Source organism: Pan paniscus, chromosome 9 (genome assembly GCF_029289425.2).
Source record: "Pan paniscus chromosome 9, NHGRI_mPanPan1-v2.0_pri, whole genome shotgun sequence".
In the NCBI taxonomy this organism is placed as follows: domain Eukaryota; kingdom Metazoa; phylum Chordata; class Mammalia; order Primates; family Hominidae; genus Pan; species Pan paniscus.
Window position 1 is genome coordinate 104,470,801 of NC_073258.2, and position 27,793 is coordinate 104,498,593.

General features: G+C 37.5%; 1 long non-coding RNA gene across 1 annotated transcript; it reads right to left on the bottom strand.

The window, feature by feature from the left end:
* Positions 1-27,775, bottom strand: LOC134731256 (uncharacterized). Its single transcript, XR_010113488.1, has 3 exons — positions 27,519-27,775; positions 7,283-7,391; positions 1-3,227 (listed from the first exon to the last, which is right to left on the bottom strand). It is a non-coding gene; the product is annotated as an uncharacterized LOC134731256 (long non-coding RNA).
* Between the last annotated feature and the right edge of the window lie 18 nt (positions 27,776-27,793).

Genomic DNA, 27,793 nt, shown 5'->3' on the forward strand with positions numbered 1-27,793 from the left:
TCCATCCCCTGCCCACAAAAAAAAATTGTTTCTAACTCCACCACCTATCCCAAACCTGTAAGAACCAATGATAATCCCACCACCCTTCGATGACTCCTTTCTCGGACTCAGCCCACTTGCACCCAAGTGAATAAACAGCCTTGTTGCTCACACTAAGCCTTCTCAGGTGGTCTCTTATACATAACAACATATATATACACACACACATACATACATATATATGTGTAACAACATATATATATACACACATACGTAACAACATAAATATATACATGCATACACACATATATATATACACACACACATATACATGCAGTATATTACTTTCCCAAGCCCAGAAGTTCTGTTCCTTGACCCTGAACTCCGTAAATGTAGCCAACTGATTATGTCAATGCTCTGGGGTGCAGTGTACAATCCCACAGGGCAAATCTCACTCTAATCCAGCTCATAGGGCATGGACATATAAATAAGAACGACAATTAGTTAATTCACAATGCCAGTGGTAGAAAATCCTATCTTACTCTGAGAACAGTATTGTCTTCTGCAGATAAATTAATATGAGAAGTTGATTTATGACGGGATTTATGATGTATTTATTGGGTACAGAGTGTGGCTCAAGTCTTTAATGATGTCAGGCTAAGATGGCTAAATGCTCAGCTCTACCTTAGGGATATACCAGCTATCAGGACTGAATGGCTGGATTCCTTGGTCCCATTATGGAACAAACACTAATATTTACCCATTGACTTCCATGGTTCTATGCCCCAGAGACAGTAACCCTCTTTTTGATGATCACATAGTTTTCTTTTTTTTTTTAAAAAAAAATGTATTTCATTTTTAAATGACCTCAATTACACGCTAATAGAATGTGTGTATCTGTTGGATACCGTGCACTTTCTCAAACCTCAGAATCAGATTGGACACTGCCACTCTCATTTTCTGTCCCACAGTGATTTTCACAAAGCAATTGTTTTTTATCAGAGCTACTGCATAAAAACCAAGTTTGCAAAGATATGACATCATCAAAAAGAATGTAGCAATGTTTATTGTTGAAAGTGTGGATCTCCAGGAACTAGCAGTTGACATTGTTTCTGACAAATTGCTGGTTTCCTCTAAAATTTAAAATACCCCTCTTGCACCCATATGAGTTTGCTGTGCCTTCCCAGGGTGCCATGGCACACACTGTCTGGGAATTGTATCACATTCTTTTTTTGAAATAATGTTGAAATTACTAATTAGGTTTTAGCCAAGTTCTTTTCTCTTCTTCTGAAATTTTGCTTTAAATTGCTTTTATCATATCTCTCTTATCAATTCTGGCATTTCAGGATTTTCTTTACTTCCAAGTTGGGAATAGAGGCATCTACTCTATATTGTCACATAGGTGGAAATGAAAAGGTCATAGAATGGGCTGGACTTAGGAGACCCGAGACCCATAGCCTAGGAGCCTACACAGGGATAGCAGAGCCATATGCGGTGGTGGTGGTTTGGGCTTGGGGTTAGATATATGATGATTTGTTAAGAGGAGGCAGCTGTTAAAGGTGTGTGATCAATTATTGTTTCATTGATTTCTCATTAATGAGCCTTCACTTTGTTTTTGTTTTGAGACAAAATGAACAGGCACAGAAAAAGTAGGTAAGATCTTACATATCCACTTAGTTCATACTGGGGGTCGAATAGGGCAAGGATATTGCAGACAGTTCAAACTTAGTTGATCAAGGAGGACTAATGGGCAGCCCTTTCTCAAGTTTGAGAGATGAAGAAGGAATTTGTGGGCTTCATTCCTTAACTTCCTTCCCCTATTCTATCAGCAGAGACTGACAACTCGGCATATAGAAATAGTCCTCACTTAATGTCATTGATAGGTTCTTGGAAGCTGCGATTGTAAGTGAAACGATGTAAAAGGAAATCAACTTAACATAGGCTAATTGAAATAAACTAGAGTTAAGTTCCTACAGCATATTTCTGGTCACAAAATCATCACCCAACCTTCAAAATAAAGACCAAAACACTTCCAATATTAAACAATGAAATAAATGTGAGCTACACTTTTAAGAAAGATTAATACAAACAAGTCAGATAATTACTTGCCCAACTGTTCCAGTTCAAGATTGTAGGTGGTGACCTACTGTGGAGCCTATCCTGGAGGTTCAGGTAAGAACCAGTCCCGAAGAGGCTGCCATCTCATCCCAGAGAACCCTCACACACACCCACACCACTCATACTGGGACAATTCAGACATGCCAATGGGATGCCAGTGGCACGGCTTTGGGATGTGGGAGGAAACCAATGCAGACATGAAGAGAACACGCAAACTTCACACAGAAAATGGCCATGGCTGGGGAATTGATTTTTTTTTCTCATCGAGGTTATAGCAAAACATCATTGAACAGAACAATCTTATATACCTGATGTATAAGTGCTTTTGTTTATCCACATTTTTTGCACTAATTTTCTCTATTGGATCACTCCCATCAGCAGGCAAACATTCCAGTTTTCTATTTTAAAATTAACTTCTCTTATGAGTCCACTTTTTCCTTTAGTTATGGAACCAACCCAAATGCCCATCAATGATAGACCGGATAAAGAAAATGTGGCACAGATACACCATGGAATACTATGCAGCCATAAATAGGAATGAGTTCATGTCCTTTGCAGGGACATGGATGAAGCAGGAAACCATCATTCTCAGCAAACTAACACAGGAACAGAAAACCAAACACTGCATGTTCTCACTCATAAGTGGGAGTTGAACAGTGAGAACACATGGACACAGGGAGGGGAATATCACACACCGGGGCCTGTTGCGGGGTGAGGGACAAGGGGAGGGATAGCATCAGGATAAATAGCTAATAATGTGGGGCTTAAAACCTAGATGACGGGTTGATAGGTGCAGAAACCATCATGGCACCTGTATACCTATGTAACAAACCTGCACATTCTGCATATGTATCCCAGAACTTAAAGTAAAAAAAAAATTCCCAAACTTTTCACAATAATCATCTTGACCTTTCCCTGAATAACCATCATACCACCAATCCAATGTGAATTACATCTTTTCTTAATCTCTCAGTGTCATTTGGTCCAGTTGATCACTCCATCCTTGAAATGCTTTCGTAACTTAGTTGCTCTTGGTCTACCTTGTCTACCTTCTCCCTCAGCAGCCACTTCTGGATCCAGATTCAGTCTGTTCCCAAGGAGACCATGGTTGGGGCAATAAAATCTAAGGACTTATGGAAATAAAGAAGAAAATTTAAAGAGCCAGGTTTCTCATGTGCTTTGTTTTCTTATTTCTCCAAATTAAATATAAGTTCCAGTCATGCAGGGACCTTGGTTTACTTGTTCTTCTCAAGTTACTCCACCCCCTAAGGACTGTGCTCAGCACACTCTAGGCATTTGAGAAATACGGTTGAGTTAATGAATGTGCAGCTCTCCCAAGAAATTACTGTCTTTGACTCAAAAGACCAGAAGAGTTTCTTCACCAAAAGTCCCTTGGAATCTTTTATCACTCTTCCTTTGGCATATTCGTTTGCTGGTCTGGAGATGCTGCTGATCTTGGTTCCTTTGGTCTTTCCGTGACTGCTACTGGATTACAATGTAATGCTTTTGGCCAGATGTGCATTTTAAGCAGCCCCAGTAATACATATTTGATGTTGGATTAACTTGTTCTGACTTGTAGTCATAGTGGCAGGAGCTTTTCTGCTGTTGCCTGCCTTCTGAATATGAATAAAGTGTCTGCACTTTTATTAACTTATAGCAGAGTTATGTTTAACCACAAGAGGAAAGGAACACACCAATTATTCTCTTGTGCAACATTAAGGAAGCATGAATAGAAAACAGCTTTGTGGCATGAGTGACTTGAATCCCTGAATCGGTCTCTGCACACAATGTTTGAAAGAAAGTCATAACTATGTATTCATTAGAGGGACTATAAAATAGCAGAGTGTTAAATTTGTGACCAAAAGGCTTTGTTACCAGTGATGTGGGGTTTATTATCTATCATAGCTAGTCTTATTAATTGGGAAGCTCTTTGCAGAAAAAGAAATGGATTCCATTTCTAAAACTTGCAATTATGAATTCCGTTAATGCTTTCAGCCATCCAGATATTTATTTATACATGTCACTCAATGGGGCAATTTGCAATTCTGGGTAGATTTTGTGACTTAAAGCAGAGTGCTTGTTCTCTACAGTTCAGTAATTCTCCACTTCTCAAAATGGGACAACCACAGGTTTATCCATCTGCTTTTTGTTAAATGAGTCCGAGATGAGGAGACAAATGCTGTATGCTTTTGATAAGACAGGCATGGTTCCATTAAAAATAATCTTTTGAACTCCTATTGAGTGGAAGACACCTGAAATAGAGCTTTTAGGGGAAGGGGAGGAGGATGAGTAAGGTAATTCTTGCTATCAAAGTTTGGAGTGACCACAATGATGTAGATAGTAAGTTCTTTGGGGGAATTCTTGAACTGATTTCATGAAGTAAGATTTGTGAACCGATGGCATAGGTCTGGAGTAGACTCTAAGGCCTTCCCCGCCATACCACTCTCTCAGGGTCTGCTTTTGTGGGTGGCCCACTCACTGTGCAAAGCTGCATCTGCTGCAGCAGTTCTGGTGCCACATAACATAACCCAAGCACAACCCAAGGAATTGTGTCCTCAGCCCTTTCTGTTCTACTGACTAATCTTTAGCATATTGTAGACCTTTTTAAAAAAATTGCTATTCATAACATATGTTTAGTTTATAAATTTCTTTAATAGAACATTTTAACATTGTTTGAATGGCCACAGGGTCTCATATTACATACTTTTGTTTCATTTCATTTTTCCTTTTATTTTCTCCCGAAAAGAAACAGAACATTGAAGTCTACTTAGAGCCAAAGATTTGGTCCTGGGCATTGTGGTTGCAGATACTACCTTTATCAAATGGCTCCCTGATATTGGCCTCCCACTTTTAGACTTGTATGAAATAACAAACTCTCCAAATTATTTGAAAATAGCCACAATTTCTTTTACAGACATTTATTGGCAATTGGGCTCTCTCCGTGAAAAGGGAATATTGAGAAATGAACTTCAATGCTTCATTTTATTATTTACTTCAAGGTAAATAACTCCATTTGGAAATTACAATGGTACAAATATAGTGAAGTTAAGCTATGGGTCTTACTCTGACCAGGGTTACGTTGACAAAAAATTATGCTTTTAAAAGCATTGCTGTTGAAAAGAAGGCCACAGTAGCAGAGGAGTCTGCTTTTATATAAAGAAGAGAACATTAGATTTGGAGTCAGATGACCTAACATCTTTGTTCGGGACCTTCAATTAGTAACTTATTTTTTCCAAGTTTCAGTTTCCAGTGTATAGGATTGGTGTGAAATAAAATTTAAAAAGTATTTTAACATATTCTGTGAAGTTCTATGCTAGTATGGAGTTATACATGGGCTATCTTAATTGGTTTAAATATATCTCTCTAATATATGGCTTCAAAAACTTCAGCCAACTGAGATTGATTTCATATGATTTTTTAAACATACAATTTTATTGAGGTGTAGTTAACATACAGTAAACCATACATATTTGCTGTAAAGTATACAATTTGCTAACTTTTGAGACATAGACACGTCCATTAAATCATTGCACCATCACTACACATCCGTTACCCCCAAAGTTTCCCATGCCCATTTATAGCAGGGATCTCCTTTTTAGCACCTCCCTCATATTCTTAGATTTGGAAAGTTTGTATTGTATGCTGGTTCCAGCACCTTTGATTTTCTAAATTATGTTACTTTGTCCTGTGTTTTTTAATTTGCCACAGATCAAATAATGACACTGTTATTCATAATGTCATAATAATTTGTCTCTCTCTGCCATAGAAGTTCCAGACAATGAGTTTTATCCTTTTCAGTGTTGACAGGGTTCCTATGGTAATTATGCAGGTGACTTCTCTCAAAGGACATTTAATAGAAAATGGGATGATGCTGAGCATGTGAAGATAGAATTGACAGAGACCTTAGTACATCCTCTCATGTTTTACTCTCTAGATGTAAAGATGCTTCTTTATGTTAGAAGCAAAGAATGATGGTTGATTATAATTTCTAAAATCACCCTGCTAATTTTAAGAGGGAATAATAACTACTAACTGGAAAAGCCTTATTTTTTTTTTTTTAATTTTTTTGAGACAGAGTCTTGCTCTGTCGCCCAGGCTGGAGTGCCACTGGAGTGCAGTGGCGCAATCTCGGCTCACTGCAACCTCTGCCTCCTGAGTTCAAGCGATTCTTCTGCCTCAGCCTCCCGAGTAGCTGGGACTACAGGCGTGTGCCACCATGCCCGGCTAATTTTTGTATCTTTTTTAGTAGAGAAGGGATTTCACCATATTGGCCAGGCTTGTCTAGAGCTCCTGATCTCGTGATCCACCCACCTTGGCCTCCCAAAGTGCTGGGTTTACAGGCATGAGCCACCGTGCCCAGTCTTATCTTTAAAAAAATGTCAATTTGAGCATTATGAAGGTAAATACAAATTCAGCAATAAGATCATATTTATTAAGTTATGAATCCTAATGTTTTATGGGAGTTTCCTTAATTCATAGGCTACTTATGTTAGAGTAGTCAGGAACCTGGGCTTTGGAATCACATAGATCTGAGTCTTACTAGTGCTAGTGCAAGCCTGGACCAGTGACTTAATTTTGGTGAGCCTCGATCTGTTCACCTGTAAGATGAGGATACTGATAGCACCTATGTCATAGAACTGTTGCGAAAATTAAATTGGTTGATGTGTGCAGGCCTAGCTCAGGACGCAGAGCAATCATTTCATACATGTCATGAAGATGAAGATGATTATCTCACCGTAAAATGTATATCAGCATACAGCAAATATATACGAGATTTTAGTCTAAAGGACTTTCATTAATTAATCAAATATTTATTGGTACCTACTATGTCCCAGTTCCTTTCTAGTCATGGATGATTAAAAGCACTCAGATTCTTTCATCTCAGGGCTATGCTCTGGTGCTACAAAGCCCTCAGAATTTGTCCTCGTTCCCTATAAGACCATAAGTGGTTTCCCATGGGGAACTTTTTGGGCAGTGTATAGATAGCTCAGAGGAAACAGAGTCTTCATGCTTTAGCCTGAATTTGTTTTATCTATCATCCCTTTCCCTGTGTAGTCTATGTATTATTTATTCCAAATAGGAATTTCATCAATACCAATCACATTTAGAGGCAATTTTCATACCTAAGCTGGGCCATTCTGTATGAATGAAGGAATGCAATTAAAAGTCCAGAGCCAAAACTCACCTAAAATAGCTGTTGAAGTAGTGTAAAGTGTTGTAAATCTTTCAAGCCCCTGCTCCTGGATGGTTTGGGGGACACAGGGAGGAAGAACCAACTGAGCACTTGATCTGATCTTTGGAGAGAAGACAATTATTGCTTATGGTTAAAAGAGATGATATGAGTGTGAAAAGGGACCCCAAAAACCACACCCACACATTGGATGGGCAGTTTTAGTCTTATCCTACATCTTCAAGGTCAGGCTGCCCCAGAACCTGGGTTTTTGGAGGACATTTGTGGCTCATGTGTACTGAACCCCAAGCAATTGAATAATAATGATCTCACAACCCCCAAGCAAGGCACTTAAAAATTATTATTTACTTATTTTTAGAGAAAAGGTTTTGTTCTGCTGTCCAGGCTGGAGTGCAATGGTGCGGTCATAGCTCACTGATCAAACTCCTGGGCTCAAGTAGTACTCTTGGCTCAGCCTCCCGAGCAGCTAGGACTACAAGTGCATGCCACCATGCCCTACTCTAAGTTTTTAGTCCTGAGGTAGCAGCTCTTAAGCTTAGCTGCTGCAGATTAGAAAGCTGAAAATAACCAGAGAGGAAGAGTGTTTGAGTCTAGACTGTGTTTTCTTTTCAACCTCTAGTTAGAGATGTCTTTCCTTCCCTTTCCTCATTCCCTGCTAAGCAGGAGACTTTCAGTGGGATTCAGAGATTCATTCAGCTAAAATAACTGACAAGTATTTACTGGCCACCTAATAGAGGTTGGGCTCCAGAGATACAGTAATAGGAAAAAACAGAGCTGGCAATGTAGAGTGAGGAGACATCTGTGAAACTACAGATCTAAGTTGAGATTATATCAATGCTTTAAAAGAAAGGCAGACGTCTTCAAAGAACACACAATAAAGGAAGCTAAACTTAGCCAAGGATCAGAGGAGGCTTCCAGGAGGAAATGACATGTGAACTGATATATAAAGAATAAATAATAATAGCTGACATTTATTCAGCTTTACTATGTGTCCGATATCATTCCAAGTAGTTTATAGGTATTGCCATGTAATCCTCACACAGCATCTTGAGGTGATACACATATGTACATCATGTGTGCATGGGTATGTGTATGTATATACGTTTACATGTGTGTGTGTATAAATGAATAGATAGATGACCTCTCCAAACCCCCAGGTCTGGTCCTTGACTCTGAAGGTGTAGCCAATCAACTATGTCCATGCTCTGAGCTGGGTGGGTCCCATCCCTCAGGGAAAATCTGGTAGTTCTAGTTAGGAGTTCCACATTTTGTACTTTCTGTGCTGTGAGTCTTTGCGCAACTGGAATTAGAAACAGAGATAAGAGTAACAGTGGAAAACAGAAATTACCTTTTCAGCTCTGTTTATTTCAGGCTAGAAGCAACCAGAGACTCTTTACAATTTGCGTATTAAGAATCTCAGCAAACAGCCACATTAATGTAAGAAATAGACAAAGAAAACTTGAATCAAGACATAAAACCAGTATGGCAAAGAGATTCTGGAATAATACCAGGATGAAGACATTACCAAGACATTCCTAGCTAAGGCAACTCCCAGTACTCAAGTGAGGGGAAACTGGTGGTTAAAACTAGGCCTAGACCCTGGTGCTAATTTTCTACCCAAACCTTTAGCTTGACATATAGACAGATGTATGACCTAGTGACGTTTAGTAAATGGCCTCAAGTTTATTTTTTAGATGGGATTAATTCATCTCAATCAATATTTTCAGCAGCATGAGTGAGGCCTGAGAGGCACACACAGTCATTAGGACTGTGACCACCCCACCAGATGCTCCAACAGGCAGCCTGGAAGATACCACCCGTCATGCGCTCACATGTGTCTTTTTCAGCACGAGTAGCACAGTACTGAGCACTAAGCATTTGGTGGTTCTTTATATTTAGACCACCAAATCGTGGGAAATGACTGTAACATGGAAAGAGCCTTTCTAATGGCATTGCACCATACAAATGTTCAGTGTGATTATTATAATCTCCATCAACAGAGTTGCTGTGTAATGCTGAAATGATTGTAGAACATTCCTATAGAAAAACCCTCTTACCTCTGAGCCTCTTTTCACCCCTCCTCCATCCCTGGCAGGCTATTTATGTGGTAATGCTATCTTTTGAAACTCTAATGCGCAGCAGTCCAGGTCGATCAAGCCACCTTTTAGCTTTTGCCGATTTGCTTTGAAGTTGACACCAAGGTCAGATATTATTGTTATTGCACAGACTCAACACCAGGGGGTGATCACAGCACATCACACTAATGACCTATGCCAGACAAAGCTGAGTGCTAACCTCAGGCAGTGCACCCTGAGCAAGAAGCACGGAAGGAGCTGGGCTCACAGAAACTCTGGTCAGTAGAAGGCACAACATGCAAAGAGGCTTTTTAGTGGCACCGCATGGTACAAACGTTCACTACGATTATTATAACCTCAGTGGAGCTGCTGTTTAATGCAAAAGGAGAGAACATGCCATCTCATGACTAAATAATTGCATAGGAAGCAGAATGCAGAGAGTTGTCCTGCCTGTTGCCCCACAGTGCTGGGTGATTTAAAGGTGCCATTGAAACCCGATGGATGTTCCTGTCTTGGTAGCATGCAGCCTCACACACCAACTTCTGTGCTCAACTAATGTATAAATCCCTACAGCTCCTCAAGTGCCAAGAATTCTTCAGGCCAATGGTATTTGTAACTATTGTGACTCTCCAATTCCTGGAAATACTCTCATGGCAAAGCACCTCTTAAAAGAAATGTGAGAGGAGAAAATTCAGTTCAATTCTCCAGAAACTGCTCAGTGGCTGCATGAAGCACTGTTTGTGATTGCTTTTTAATGTTCAAGATGCAAGTGGCTGCTCCTTTGGGGCTGTATTTTTCCGTTAGAAAACACTAATCTCCCTCCTCCTACTCCTCTGAGAGTCTGAAACAAATGTGTTTTAGCTCGTTTTCTGTTTCTTCTTCATCTGCAAACCATTGAGAACATCACATGTTCTAGGATCATATGATAGTGTTAGAGGCAAAGATATATGGCTCAATATTTTCAGTGAAAGTTCATGAAAGTTGATTTCTTTTTATATTAGGTTAAAGAAGCCCTAAATAAAGCATACATATGTCTCGAAAAGCACTTCATTAAGGGGGCTACTGGGATGGAAATGAACCATACATTCCTTTTTTTTCTTTTTTATTTAAACTTTTTGTTCAATTTTGATACATATTGAAATGTGTACAAATCATGAGTGTACATCTCTGAAATTTCATAAAGTGAACACACCCATATAACCACCACCTACATTAAGAAACAGACCAGCACCCCAGCAGTCTTGGGCTGCAGTGTAAATTTACAATTCACTTATTATTTATGGGAAAATGTTGCATTCTTCAGTCTATATCATACTATGATTTGAACACATTTCCTTAGTACAGTCATATGTTATTTCTAGAGGTGTGGGACTGTGAACAAGAGTATCAGCATCACTGGAGACTCCATCAAAACTGTGAATTCTCGGATCTCACCCCTAACCTATTGAATCACATATTCTGGTGGCAGGGCTCAGCTATTGGTGTTTTCACAAGGCTTTCTGGTGACTCAGATATATACTAGAGCTTTAGAAACTTTTTTCTTAGTGTCCACTGTTTAGCCTCAAAATTGCAACTGTGTTCTATGTTTCCTGGGTTGTAACATGTTACATTAGAATAGTGGTGATAAGACCTAATTGCTTATTTCCTTTATCCCTAACCTATAAAATATACGTATCAGCTGTATTGAGGTATGATTCACATACAACGAAAGACCATTTTCAACGTGAAATTCAATGGGTTGTGACAAATGTTTACCATTGCTTCCCTTTCTACCCATTTCCATCTCATAGTCTCCCCAAACTTTATCAAAATTGTTGGCCTACTTATGTCCCTCCTATAACCTGCGAGAAGAATTCTCGAGGACAAAACTGCTCTATTCATCATTGGGTTCCTATCCCTTGAATGGACACAAATAAGAGGCTTCACAAATATTTGCTGAACCAATGAGTGAATAAAACTATGTACATAAAAATAACCCATCAAGAAGACTAGCTGGGTTGTAGGATGTGGGGAATAGGTGAGTCTACAAATCCTGCATAAATTTGAGGTCTAAAGTGGAGATAATTAGACGAGTGGTGTAATAACATGCTGACAGCAGTGGATTTTCCTCTTGGACCACCTGCATGTGTGGCAGACACGTTCGCTGCCCTGTCCGCATTTCCGCAGTCCATCCTGGAGGTCACCTCTGGTCAGTTCCCTTTCAGGCTGAAATGTTTCCTGTGTCTTTCTGCTTCAGGGAATTTTATGGACATCTAGTGTCTTAGTCCACAAGTGGGACAGGTCAGAAGCGTGGAAAAGTTAAAACTACAGAAGGAACTCCTGACCAACGAGGGTCGTTTTTGGTGGATAACTGCCTCGCTTCCTCATCCATGTGGGGGACAGTTCTGAGGTGTGCTCCACACACTTTCTCAGCAGTTCCTACTGGGTTGCAGCCCCAGTTACTTACACATTAAATCCTCTTCTTTGGCTTTCCTTCCTTCCAGCCTCTCCCCTCTGCTTCTTCATAGTACTGCCTGGGTTCTCCTCCTCAAAAACCTGCTTGTACTCAAATCTTTGATGCAGGGTCTGCTTTTGAGAGAACCTAAACTAAGGATCTGCTTTTGAGAGAATCTAAACCCAAACCCTTAAATTTGCCTCTTTCTCACTTTGTGACCTTGAGTAATTTAGTTCCATTTCTGGCATTGTCTATTTGTTCATTTATAAGATAGGGATAATATTACTTATATTTTAGGATTGTTGTATAAAATCCTATTCAGTACCTGTAATATTATAGGTATTTAGGAGTTAACAACTATTTTAGCTATCATACACATCTGACTTCCCTAACTAAGATTTTCCAAAAGAGATGACCCCACGGAGTTAACCCTATAACAGTGCAATTCTTAAAGCATTAGAGGGTTACATGGATGAAAGAACGTCTGAGAGCCAGCTCCTCCACTTTCTCTGATAGTACTCTGGGCTCTGCATGCTCTGAAATTCCTATTTCCCTTCTGGGAAAATCTGGAATTTCACAGAGACAGAGAAAGTCTTTCACTGTCTTACATGGGCTCTCAGGGAATTAGTTCAACAAATACTTACTGAATGCCATTATAGGGGAAGTGCTGTTTTAAGTAGTAAGAAACAGCAGTGCATAAATCAAGTCCCTGCTTTCAAGGAGCTTATATTCCAGGGGTGAGAATTTGGATCATTAAGAAATAATGAAACAAATATATGATAATGAGAAAAAACCCAGGAAATGCAGAATAAAGAGGATAGTTATGAAGCAAGTATCATTCTAATACCCAAACTAGGAAAGGACATAACCAAAAGAGAAAACTACAGACCAATATCCCTGATGAGCATAGATGCAAAAATCCTCAACAAAATACTAGCTAACTGAATCCAACAGCATCTCAAAAAGATAATCCACCATGATCAAGTGGGTTTCATACCAGGCATGCAGGGATGGTTTAACATATGCAAGTCAATAAATGTGATACACCACATAAACAGATTTGAAAACAAAAATCACACAATCATCTCAATAGATGCAGAAAAAGAATTTGGCAAAATCCAAATCTCTTTATGAGTAAAACCCTCAGTAAAATCAACATAGAAGGGACACACCTTAAGATAATAAAAGCCATCTATGACAAACTCACATTATACTGAATGGGGAAAAGTTGAAAGCATTCCCCCTGAGAACTGGAACAATACAAGGAGGCCCACTTTTACCACTTCTGTTCAATATAGTACTGGAAGTCCTAGCCAGAGCAATCACACAAGAGAAAGAGGGCATCCAAATCGGTAAAGAGGAAGTCAAACTGTCACTCTTTGCTGATCACATTATCTTATACCTAGAGAACCCTAAAGACTTATCCAAAAAGCTCCTAGAACTGATAAATGAATACAGTAATAAGTTTCAGGATATAAAATCAATGTACACAAATCAGTAGCACTGCCATACGCCAACCCATTTTACAATAGTTGCAAAAAAATAATAAAATACTTAGGATTATACCTAACCAAAGAGGTGAAAGACCCCTAGAAGGAAAACTACAGAACACTGCTGTAGAAATTATAGATGACACAAACAGATGGAAACACATCCCATGCTCATGGATGGGTAGAATCAATATTGTGAAAATGATCACACTGCCAAAGTCAATCTACAAATTCAATATAATTCCCATCAATATACTACCATAATTAGTCACAGAACTAGAAAAAACAATTCTAAAATTCATATGAAGCCAAAAAACCACCTGCATAGCAAAAGCAAGACTAAGCAAAAAGAACAAATCTGGAGGGATCACATTACCTGACTTCAAACTATACTATAAGGCCATAGTCACCAAAACAGCATGGTACTGACAAAAAAATAGGGACATAGACCAGTGGAATGGCATAGAGAATCTAAAAATAAAGCCAAATAATTACAGTCAACTGATATTCAACAAAGCAAACAAAAAACATGTAGTCGGGAAAGGACACCCTATTGGACAAATGGTGCTGAGATAATTGGCAAGCAACATGTAGGAGAATGAAACTGGATCTTCATCTCTCACCTGATACAAAAATCAACTCAAGATGGTTCAAGGACTTAAATCCCAGACCTGAAACCATAAAAGACATAGAAGATTACATCAAAAAAACCTCCTAGACATTGGCTTAGGCAAAGAATTCATGATGAAGAACCCAAAAACAAACACAACAAAAACGAAGATAAAAAAATGAGACAATTAAACTAAAAGGCTTCTGCACAGCAAAAGAAACAATTAGAGTGAATGGGTAACCCATGGAGTGGGAGAAAATCTATACATCTGACAAAGGACTAATATCTAGAATCTACAAGGAGCTCAAACAAATTAGCAAGAGAAAAACAATCACATCAAAAGAGTGGGCTAAGGACATGAATAGACAATTCTCAAAAGAAGATACACAAATGGCCAACAAACATACAAAAAAATGCACAATGTCACTAATTATCAGGGAAATGCAAATCAAAACCACAGTGCGATACCACCTTATTCCTGCAAGATTGGCCATAATAAAAAAGTCAAAAGATAATAGATGTTGGCATGGATGCAGTGAAAAGGGAACACTTTTACACTGCTGGTGGAAATTTAAATGAATACAATCACTATGGAAAACAGTATGGAGATATCTTACAGAACTAAAAGTAAAACTACCATTCAATCCAGCAATCCTACTACTGAGTATCTACCAAGAAGAAAAGAAGTCATTATATGAAAAAGACACTTGCACACACGTGTTCATAGCAGCACAATTCACGACTGCAAAAATATGGAACCATCTCAAATGCCCATTAATTAGTGAGTGGAAATAGAAAATATGTGTGTGTGTATGTGTGTAAAAAAATATATATATATATATGGAATACTACCCAGTCATAAAAAGGAACAAAATAATGGCATACGCAGCAACCTGGATGGAACAGGAGACCATTATTCTAAGTGAAGTAACTAGGGAATGAAAAACCAAACATCATATGTACTCGCTTATAAGTGGGAGCTAAGCTATGAGGATGCAAAGGCATAAGAATGATACAATGGACTCTTGGGAGAGGAGTGATAAAAGACTAAACATTGGGTACAGTGTGCACTGCTCAGGTGACAGTAGCACCAAAATCTCAGATATCACCACTAAACAACTTATCCATGTAACCAAAAACCATCTGTTTCCGCAAAACCTATTGAAATAAAAGTAAAATAAAATAAGCAATAATGATAACAATAAAAATAGGGCATGAAGAAATTAATTTACATAGGATATCAGAAAGTGTTCTCTGAAAAGAGTATTTCTGAGTGAAGACACAAAGTTAGAAAGGGAACCAATCATAGGATAGCTTCGGGAAGAGCCAGACAGGCTAGAAGAAAAAGGCAGGTGCACATTTCGTGTGTTCCAGGAATATCAAGGAAGTCAGTGAGGGCAGAAGGGAGTAAGCAAAAGAAGAATGGAATGAGAGGCTTTTCCCATCTCTTAAGGCAGCAAGGACAAGATGGCCTGGGGCTGTGTAGATCACAGGATGGGCTTTGGATTTGATGTAGAGATGGAGAGTCTTGAGCAGAGGAGTAACATGATCTGAATTAGGTTTGAAAAGGATCATTCTGGCTGCTATATGGTGAACAGGCTGAAGAGGCAAGAGCGTAAATTTATAGGCCAGGTGGGAGATCAGAGGAGAGGTGACCATGACTTGGCCCAAGTAGCAATGGAGGTGGTTAGAAAACGTTGCATTCTCCCAGAAGGATGTGCTGATGGGTTGGATGTGGGTTACAAGAGAAAGAGAAGACCCAAGGATTATCTAATGCTTTTGGAATACATAACTGAAAGCCTGAAGATGTCCCTTAATGATATGGCAAAGATTAAGAAAGAAAGAGGTTTTAGGGATAATGCCAGTGTTGAGTTTTGGATATGTTAAGTTTGTAATGTCTATTCCTCATCTTAGCAGGCAATCACATAGTGTATTTATTCATTAAAAGCATGGATTGTAAAGCCCAAGTGCCTGTTTCAAATCCCAGTTTTATCACTAACTTGTATGACCTTGGGATACTTACTTTACCTGTCTGTTCTCAGTGTCTTTATCTGTAGAATAGGGATAATAATCAATCGCAATGAGGATTAAATAAGTTAATGCATGTAAAGTGCTTGGGACTGTGCATTGCACAAAGTAAGCACTACACTAAAACATGTTAAAATATTGAATAGATAGATATATGAGTTCAGAATTCAGAACAGAGGACTGGGCTGTATGTAGCAAGCTGGAGTCATCAGAGCATAGATGCTATTTCAGCCATGGGACTGGATGAGGTCATCTAGGGAGTGAGTGCAGATGGAGAAGGTAAAATCACCAGATATGGAGTCCTGGAGCATTCCAAGGTTTAGAGGTGAAAAAAAGATGAAGGAATTCAAATGTACAAGTTGTTAATTCATTTTTAGAACTTTACATTTCTTGTGAGCTTTCATATTACTACTTGAAAATTCAGCCGAATGATTCACAAAGAGCAGCATTCACTTGAAAATGTGTCTGCAGTGGGGCCTGCAGCAGAACCTATTTTGAAATAACACTTGTCATTCTAGGAAGGCGGCTGGAGTGTCAGAAATGGCCAGCCATGCATTACGCATTTTATTCCCATGAAAAGGAGGGGTAAAGTGGGGAGACGTGATAATTTTTTCAAGAAGAACAGGGTGGCTAAGAAGTGTTAGCCTTCAAAGTATCCTGCTTATGAGACAACATAGGTACTTACATACCACTGATTTCGGTATGTTGCTTTTTCATATATGATTTTATTAACAGTTATTAGAATGACTACAATTATAAAAGAAGACCAGTTTCTGTCTTTTATGGGTGACACCTGTTTTTTATTGTGGTAAAAATATATCTATAAAACATAAGATTTGTTATTTTACCATTTTAAAATGTATGATTCAATGGCATTAATTACATCCATGGAGTTGTTCAACTATCACCACTATCTAGCTCCAAAACATTTTCATCACCCCAAACAGAAACTCTGTAATGCATTAAACAATAGCTCACCATTCCCCTCTTACCCTATCCCTTGGTAACTTCTAACCTACTTTCTTTCTTTATGCGTTTGCCTGTTCCAGATATTTTATATAAGTGGCATATACAGTATTTGTCCTTTTTTATCTGGTTTATTTCACTTAGCAAAGTATACTTTCAACGTTCATCCATGTTGTAGCATGTAGTAGAACTATATTCCTTTTTATACCTGAATAATATTCCATTGTATGTACAACCACACCACCCAGATTTTGTTTAACTATTCATCTGATTTCTTTAAATGTTTGGTAGAATTCACTAGTGAAGTTATCAGGGCCTGGAATTTTCTTTGTTGAGAGGTTTTTGATTATTGATATGGAATTTTTCTTCTTTTTTATTGCAGGAATTTGTAGCTATAAATTTCCTCTGAACACTTCTTTTGCTGCATCCCATAAGTTTTGGTATGTTGTGATTTCATTTTCATTCATCTCAAAATATTTTCTAAATTTACTTGTGATTTCTTCTTTGACCCATTGGTTGTTTCTATATTGTTTAATTTCCACAAGATTGTGAATTTTCCAGCTTTCCTTCTGTTACTGATTTCTAGTTCCATTCCACTGTGGTCAGAGAAGATATTTTGCATAATTTTAATCTTTATAAATTTATTGAGACTTGTTTTGTGGCTTAACATATGGTCTAGTTTGATGACTGTTCCATGTGCACTTGAGAATAATGTGTGTTATGCTATTGTCAGTAGAGTGTTCCATATACAGTCAATCTTCATTATTCATAGATTGCATAATTCCCAATTAGCCCACCCACTAAAAATTGTTTGTAATTCTGAAATCACATAGCTTTTACATTCATTTGAGGACATGTTCGGAGCAGTGAAAAATATGAGTTGTCTGAGACACACATTCTCAACTCAGACTGAACAAGGCATTGCTCTGCCGTCTTTTTTAAGTTCCCATGCTATGAACAAGTGTCCTTTTGGTTATCTATGCAGTGCTATGCTTTTCATATTTTTGTTTATTATTAATGTTTTTTCTGTTTAACATGGTTCCTAAGCACACTATTGCAGTGCTGTCTGGTGTTTCTAAGTGCAAGAAGGTTGCGGCATGCCTTACAGATAAAATGTATGTTAGATAGTCGTTCTTAAGGAACAAGTTATAGTGCTATTGATTATGAGTTCAATGTTAATAAATAATATATATTGAATAAAGTGTCTTTAAACAGAAATACATATAAAACAAACTTATGTATTGATCAGTTGATGGAAATGTTACCAGAGTAACTCTGCATTTTGCCTAAGAGTAACAATTTAATATTTGTCCTAAAGTTCATGGTGACTTTATAGAACATTACTACCGGAAATAGCATAAATAAACTGTATTTCTATTAGGTTTAGTTTGTGTATATTGTTCAACTCTTATTCCCTTATTAATCTCTGTCTACATATTCTATCCATTATTGAAAATGGTATTAAAAACTCCAACTATTATTGTAGAACTGTTTCTCTCTTCAATTCTGCCAATATTTGCTGCATATATTTTGGGGTTCTGTTGTTTAGTGTATACATGTTTATAATTGTTATATCTTCTTGATGAACTCACCCTTTGTCACCATATAATGTCTGTCTTTGTCTCTTGTAACAGTTTTTGGCTTAGAATCTATTTTGTTGGATATTACCACAGCCACTCCAATTTTTTTGGTCGTAATTTGCATAAAATATCTTTTTCCATCCTGTACTTTCAAGCTATTTGTCTTTTTGAATCTAACATGAATCTCTTGTAGACAGCATGTCATTTAATCATGGTTTTGGTTTATTTTCTGATCCATTTTCCAATCTCTGCCTTTTTATTTGAAAGTTGAATCTATTTATATTTGAAGTAATTACTGATAAGGAAGGAACTGCTTCTATCATTTTGCTGTTTGTTTTTGTATGCCTCATAGTTTCTGTGGTTGGCATAAATATATTTATCAGCTCAAAAAAAAAAAAAAAGAAAAGAAAGGAATAAAAGAGAAACAAAATGAGACAAAGGCTTACAATTGTTCCAAATAAAAATTGTTATTTTTTTTATCTAACTATCTTTTCTCTAATGAGAAAACCATCTTTAACCTTTAAGTAAAACTAATTTAGTAGGATGCATATTCTGAGTTGAAGACTCATAGGGTTTCAGCACTGTGGCTCACGGCTCCTTAACTTATTGGTCCTAGAAGAAAAAGCTGAGAATGAAAGAGTAATTTTTACCACTGTAATTCAACAACATCCATCCAAGTAATTTTTTTTTTTTTTGAGACAGAATCTCACTCTGTCACCCAGGCTAGAGTACAGTGCTGTGATCTCAGCTCACTGCAACCTCTGCCTCCTGGGTTCAAGCAATTCTCCCACCTCAGCCTTGCCAATAGTTGGGACTACAGGCCTGTGCCACCACATCCAGCTAGTTTTTGTATTTTTAGAAGACACATGGTTTCACCATGTTGGCATGTAATTTTCAAATTTCCTATCTTTTAAGAAGAATAAAAAAATTCCTGACGTTTGTGGAGCTTCTAGCAGGCTGTGTGCTAGACCCTTTTACTTTCTCATTTTGATGAAGACTTGAATTAATCAAATAATATCCATTAACTACTGGTCTTGAGGGGCCTTAATACATTTCATTTTCGAATGAAGCCTTCAACCATTGCTCTTCATTTACATCTATAAGCAATCCAGCTTTTTGAAGGTTCAAGGGAGCTTTAATATTTCTGAGCAGGCATCTATCTATATTCCATCTCCAAGATCCTTTTTTCTTAAATCACTCCGCAGTGCTTGAGGATAGGGCAGAAGAGTTCCACTCTCTCCAATGCCTCTTAGAATAAAATAAAGCCAGCACTCAACTTTTAAACTTTATATTCAATTTTCCTAATCATTAAGAATAAAACAAACAAAATAAGCTGAAATGCTTTTATTTTTGATCATACGCATAAAACCATCCTGGAAAGGAAGAGTGAGTTATTAGCCTTCCTCAGTAGAATAGTGGTTTCCAAATTTTCTTTGAGGATTAAAAACAATAACCATTTTTCTTTAATAAAAAAGCTATAAACAGACTTCCAAAATAAAAACACAGAGAGGCAGAACTGCTCAGTTTGAAACTACAGGAAAGGGGAAGATGCGGAGTCTGAAGCTGTGGCCCTGCTCCCAGTCTTCACCCCACAATTCTGTTTACCAAGAGTTCTCAACTTTGGCTATACTATATTAGAATTGCCAGAGGATTTAAAAAACCCTGATACCTGGTTTTCCCCAGACCAACTAAATAAGAATATCTGGGGGATAAAACGGAGGTATCACTATGTTTTGAAATTCTACAGGTGAATCCAAAATTTAAGTGAGGTTGGAACCATTGCAAGAAAGGGAGAGAAACGGTCTATTTTTTATTTGACAGCAGTCATAAGCTTTTCCCCCCATTATCCAAAATACCCAGAAGTGACAGAGCTATCTGGATAGCTGGATTAATATAATTTCTTTCGCTTTGCTGTTGTTTCACACATGACTGGGTTAGAATAGAAAGTGAGCTTTTTTAGGGTATAACAATGTCATCAGATCTTTTACTTTATTGTTTAAAATAAAATAGCCCATATGCTTACAACCAAACAACTTGCTCTTTTGTAATTTGACCCCTGAAGAGAATATTTTTCAGAAGGAATTATGCCAGAGTCAAAAGAAAGAGAAAAATTAAAATCATCCCTACTTTGAAAAGTTAAGTGATTAGAGAAAAATCTATGGAGAATATCTCATTCTTATCATTATGTCTTCTCTCTATTGTATCAGGAGACAATAAAGGGAATTAATTAAGAGGCTCTCTCTAGCATCATTAACAGAGAACTCCTCTTTGTCTGATTATGATTTCAGGAGATCAAAATGTTTCTACCTCTGAAGATTAGAACTATAAGGACCTTTTCCCCCCACTTCACCTCAGGAAGCTCTCTTTGTCCTTACTGAAGGTATTTAAACAGAAACAACTTAATGGATTTGGATATTAAAAAATCAATTGAAGAATCAAAACACTATAAAAATTGCCAATGAAAAAGCTAGTAATAAACATATTTTGGAAAGAAAATTTTAAAATTCATGCAATAAAGGTATGATGAGACCAGGGAGTGAATGAATAAACAATAAAAATAAAGATAGCAATTTCCAAAAGAAACAGGCTTGGGGTTTTCTAATTCTAAGGCTTCTTTCATTTTGCTTTAAATGAATTTAATTCCTACAAGGCAATCCTAGTAAGGAAATCTCTTCTTATCATTTTATGCATGTTGAGAACAAGTAGAGAATGAAGTATGGGCTGTGTGTGTGGATTTTTGTTCTTATTCAGTGAAATCAACTGGCTAATGAATATTTACTCTCAAGTTCCCTCTCATTTCAGGGAAATCCAGCCATGCCCATACTGCAGAGCACACCATAAACTGCAGTGTTGATGAAGGGGGAAGGGGCAGACTCTCCTAGCTGTAATCCCAACACTTTCATATGGAGACTACCTATGAAAGTCCTTACATCTTCCTGGTTCCCTCATTTCTAGCTTTCAGATGTCACATTGTAAAAATTAAAATTGAATTGACATTATTTAAGCACATTGAAAGTTTTCTAGTATTTGAGATCTTTGCATGAGACTATTGCTTCCCAGAGAGATCTGGAACAACCACATTGGGCAAACGTCTGTCATATCCACAGATCTAGCTTGCACCATTAGGTTTCAGGCACAGAGAAGAAAGAGCATCTTTAACCAAAGCCAAAATTGCAAACTATATCATAAGAAAAGGAAAGGGGAACTAAGTAGAAATGGGAGGGGAAGAGGAAGAGAACTAACAATGGACTGAGCACTTTTTATATCCAAGGTATAATACAAGCCTCTTTATGTGATTATCATCAAATGAAGACAGAGAAGCTCAGATGGGTTAGTTGATTTGCTCAAACCTGCTTTGCTAGAAAGTGGGGAACCTGCAATTTTACCCTGCTTTCTTGGGTTCCAGATCACTTGTCACTCTGCCATTTCGCAGAAAAATTACAAAACAGATTAAACAAATAAGCAATACAAAAGGCAAAGTGCAAAACATAATACCTATTCGTTCTAACCCTTAAATGTAGCTCTTCTCATTGTCCAGATGGGCTATGATGTAAGGACACTTGCCTCAAATGGTCAAAGCACATTGGCAGACATTTCCATGCATCCCTCCGGCTGCCGCAGCCTGCCATGTGGGTGCAGACTCTCTGCAAGTGGAGCCTTCTGCTGTTGATGTTGCCTATGGGCCTCCTCATCTCCCTGAGCCTGGAAATCCAGCTCCATGATGTTGTAAGGGCTGCCGTCTTGCTGATAACCGCCAAATTTCCTTGATGTTCAAGGGCTTGGAAGAGCCCAACATTTGAGTAGCTCAGTGCACAGATGGATTCAGAATTTCAGGGTGCTGGAGCTGAAGATTCAGAAATGTGAGACATTCTAGGGAGATGTTGACTTAGCTCCAAGCATTAGGGCTCCTCAGATTAAAAACATCCAACCTATCTACAATACAAGAATTTTAAAGTGATCTGTGGATTTGAGTTGTTATAAGAACTATTTTGCTTACATTGTAAGAATGTTATTCATGACCATTTATTAAAGACTTCTAGTGCTTTTGTATATATAGCTTATCTGTTGTCTTCGTAATGACTCTATCGTAAAATCTTAGCCCCATGTTTAGCTGAAGAAATGAATGCTCAGACAAGGTAGGCCATTTGCCCAAATTCACACAGCAACTAAATTATAGAATGGGAATTCTAACCCAAGTCTGATTCCAGAGTAAGTGTTGTACAACTGCCCCCCTAATAATGGGTAAAGTCAATGTGTGTGGGCTAAGCTGGTAACCTAATAATCACTTAACTTCTATTTTTTAATCTATATTTTTCTAATCACAAATTTTAATTGAGAATTCCAGTTATGTAATTATCTACTAATGAATAATAACCACTTATTACCAAGGCATACTACTAAACATATTTACTCAAAAGTGCATTTCATTTTGAAAATTTTGTTTTTAATTGACACACAATATTATGCTTATTTATGAGGTACAGTGTGGTATTTTGATACATTCTGTAAAAAATCAAGTCAGGTTATTTAGCATATTCATCACCTCATACATTTATCTTTCCTTTGTGGTGAGAACATTCAAAATCCTCTCTTCTATGTATTTTGAAACATACGATGCAATATTGTTAACAATAGCCACCCTACTGTTCAAGAGAACATCAGAATTTATTCCTGCTATCTAACTGTAACTTTGTACCTATTGATCAATCTCTCCATATTCTCCCCTCCTCCCTCCCCTCCCCAGCTTCAGTGACAACTATTATCCTCTCTACTTTAATGAGATCAACTTCTTTAGATTCCACATATGAGTGAGATCATGTGGTATTTATCTTTCTGTGCCTGGCTTATTTCACAGAGTGCTGCACACACTGGTTTTTCTCAACATAACATATCTTAAAGCCTTTCCCATATCAGCACATACAGTTCTAGCTCATGTCTTAATGACTATATTTTTTCATTATATGGTTGTATTTAACAGAGCCAATGCTAATGAATGTCTAAGTGGCTACCAGTTTTTTTGTAATTGCAAAAATGGTTTCAGTGAATCTTTTTTGAACATAATTTTGGCATACTATACCAGTACATCTACTGGCTACATTTTTAACAGAATTGTGGAGTCAGTGTACAGGCAAAACATTGATAAATGTTGCCTAATTGTGTTTCAAAGGAGTTGAATCTGTTTACCTTACCAGACACAGTGTATGAAGGGGCTCATTTCCCTTTAAACTTGTGAATACTGGGCATTCTCAAATTTTAATTTTTGTGCTAATCTGATAGATAAATTATGAAACCTTTATTTTTGAGATAAAATTCATATAACACAAAATTGACCCTTTAAAAGTATATAATTCTGTGGCTTTTCGTATATTCATGTTGTGCAACCATTACCACAATCTAATTGTAGAATATTTTCATAACCCTAGAAAGAAACATCATACTTATTAGCAGTCACTCTCCATTCTCCCGTCCCTCAATCTAGTCCCTGGCTACCACTAATCCACTTTCTGCCTGTATAGATTTGCTTATTCTGAACATGTCACATAAATGGAATTATACAATATGTGAGCTTTTGTGTCTCAGTTCTTTCACTGAACATGTTTTTAAGATTTATCCATGATGCAGCCATGAATTAGTATTTTCTTTTTATGGCTGAATAACATTCTTTGTTTGGATATACTACAATTGGTTTAACTATTCATCAGTTGATGGATATTGAGATTGTTTACACTTTATGACTATTAACAATTTTGTTATAATTTATGTACAAATTTTTGCGTGAACATAGGTTTCAGTTCTCATTGGATATATACCTAAGAGTGGAATTCCTGGGTCACATGGTATCTCTATGTTTAACATTTTGTAGAACTGCCAAACTGTTTTTCCAAAATGGCTGTATCACTTTACATTCACCCCAAAATGCACGAGGGTTTTAATTTCTTTAATCCTCACCAATACTTATTATTGTCTATCTTTTTGATTGTAGCCATCTTCGTGGGTGATATGGTTTGGCTCTGTGTCCCCACCCAAATCTCATCCTAAATTTTAATCCCCATAATCCCCACATGTCGAGGGAGAGACCTGGTGGGAGGTGATTGGATCTTGGGGGTGGTTACCCCCATGCTGTTCGTGTGATAGTGAGTGAGTTCTCATGAGCTCTGATGGTTTTATAAGGGACTTTTCTCCCTTTGCTCTCTCTCACCTGCCGCCATGTAAGATGTGCCTGCTTCCCCTTCTGCCATGATCGTAAGTTTCCTGAGGCCTTTCTAGCCACGTGGAACTGTGAGTCAATTAAATCTCTTTTCTTTATAGATTACCGAGTCTTGGGCAGTTCTTTATAGCAGTGTGAAAACAGACTACATATCTTGAAGGCTTTCCCATATCAGGACATACAGTTCTAGCTCACGTTTTAATGACTATATTTTTTCATTATATGATTGTGTTTAACAGAGTCCATGATGATGAATGACTAAGTGGCTCCCAGTTTTTTTTGTTATTGCAAACGACGGGCTATAAAGTTGTATCTCTAGATGGTTTTGATTTGCATTTCCTTAATAATTATCTTGAGCATCTTTTCATGTGCTTATTGGCCATTTGAACTTTTTTTGTAGAAATATCTATTTAAGTTCTTTGTTCACCTTTATTATTGAATTATTTGTTCCAATTGTTGAGTTCTAAGAGTTGTTTCTATATTCTGGATACCATATTCCTATCAGATAAATGATTCGTAAATATTTTCTTCCATTCTAGAGGGTTGTCTTTTTACTTTCCTGAGAGTATGTTTTCTAGTACAACAGTCTTTAATTTTGATGAAGTCCAACTTATCTATTATTTTTCTTTGGTTTCTTGTGCTTTAGGTGTCATATCTAAGAAACCATTGTCTAATATAAATATTTATACTGACATTTTCTTCTAGGAGTTGTATAGTTGTCACTGTTACATTTAGATCTTTGATTCATTTTGAGTTAATTTTTTTATATGGTGAGAGTTAGGGTCCAACTTCATTCTTTTGCATGGAGCTGTCCATTTTTCACAACACCACTTACTGAAAAAACTATTCTTTATCGATTGAATTGTCTTGGCACTATTTTTGAAAATTAATTGCTTCCACATTTATTGCTTAATTTCTAGATTTTCAATTATATTCCATTGGTCTATATGTCTATCCTTATACCAGTACCACACAGTCTTGATTATTATTGTTTTGTAGCCAGTTTTGAAATTGGGAAGTGTGGGCTATCCAACTTTGTTCTTTTTCAAGATTTTTGGCCATCTTATGTCCCTTGCACTTTCATATGAACTTTAGAGTCAGCTTGTAAATTTCTGCAAAGAAGTCATCTGGGATTTTAATAAATATTACATTGAATTTGAATCTGTACATTGATTTGGGGACTATTGTCATCTTAACAATATTATCTTCTAATCTATGAGCATGAGATACACTTACATTTATTTAAGTAGTCTTTAATCATTCATAGTTTAATCACTCTTCTACTTCTTTTGATGCATTTATTATTTTCGATGCTACTGTAAGTAGATTTTCTTGATATTTCATTTTCAGAATGATTATTGCTATTGTACAGAAATCCCTGTATCCTGCAACTTTGCTGAACTTGATTACCAGCTTTCCTAATTTTTTTGTGGATTCATTAAGATTTTCTACAAATAAGATTATGGCAAATACAGATAGCTTTGCTTCTTCCTTTCTAATCTGAGTGCTTTTTTGTTGTGGTAAAAAACACATAACATGAGATCTACTCTCTTAACAAATTTTTAAGTGTACAATATACATTGTTAACGATAAACACAATGTTGTACAGCAGATGTCTGAGTCCAGCTAAATAATTGGTATTCCAGAATCCACCAGCAGGTCGCATAATGAAAATTCTCACGAATGAGGCTTTGAAGGTGCTCCAACCTCATTCTGCCCTCTCCACTGACTGCCAGGCTGCCGGTTTTCATCATGATTGTAGGATGTTGGCTTTTAAGCTCCCATGGAGCTGAGAGGAAAAGGTGGAAATATGTTGAGTTTAAATGCCACAAAGCATGCTGTTCTTATTAGTATTCTGCTCTATTTTTTCAATGAAATCTCTCTGGCTTGCAGAAAGCCTTTTGTTAATTTCCAGTGTAGATTCTTAGAATTTTTGTCATGTTTTTCCATTGCTTTTATGGAGGAGAAAAGTTTCAGAGGACCTCACTCGGCCTTTCCCTCCTTCTTTCCCTCCCTCCCTCCCTCCTTCCCTCCCTCCTTCCCTCCTTCCCTTCCTTCCTTCCTTCCTTCCTTCCTTCCTTCCTTCCTTCCTTCCTTCCTTCCTTCTTTTTTGGGAGACAGAGTCTCCTTACGTTGCCCAGGCTGGCTTTGAACTGCTTGTGCTCCTGAGTAGCTGGGACTACAGGTATGTGCTATGGTACCCAGTTTTTCACTCTGCCATTTTTACTGATATCATCCCACTAGCTTAACTTCTTTGTAAATACTCATTCTGAGTTCCAAGTAACCATTTTACAAATGTACTTTTGGATATTTTTCTTTGTCTTTTGGTGAGGGCCTAAATTAATCTCTCCCTCACCACTTCCAATAATACAGAGCTAGGCCACAGTCACAGAAGTTACCCCCGCCCCACCCCACCCTATGCTATATAATTTGAGAGATGTGACAGGTTCTGCCACCTTCAGATCTCTTTCATACCAGCTTACCTCCGTCGAACTTCCTCCCACTAGAGTCACTAAATGGTGAAAGCACAAAGATCTGGGCACTATCTGGGCTCCAGTTAAACATTCACGATACCAAGAAGCATTGCTAAAAATACTCCTTCCTTATGAGATGATAGATGCAGGAGCGAATAACACATAGCATGTCCAAGCCTTGGGTAGCCCCAGTGGTGAGGAGACAGAATAGAGGTAGCAAGGTGAGATGGAAAAACAGTGTATTAGTCTTGCAATTAAAAAACCTAATCTCAAATCTACCCCACATGGCTTTGTAATCTTAATTAAATTGCATATCTAATTTAGTTTCAGTTTTTAATTGGTAAAATGAATAAAATAATTCTTACCATGTGGAGTTGTCATGAGGATGAAATACATAAAGTGTTGACTGGTATAATACCTGGCATAGAGGAGATGAATCTAGAGATGCAGATCTGATGAGTTAATAGGTGCATAGTGGGCAGACTGAGGGCATGGATGCCTCTGTGACTAAGGAAAGACTGCAGTCCTGGAATGTGAGCTTTCTGTTGGCCAGAACTTTGCCTTCTAGTTCATGGCTGAATCACAGTGTCTAATGCAGGACTGTCACACACAGTAAATGCCTTATAAAATACTTGGCTAT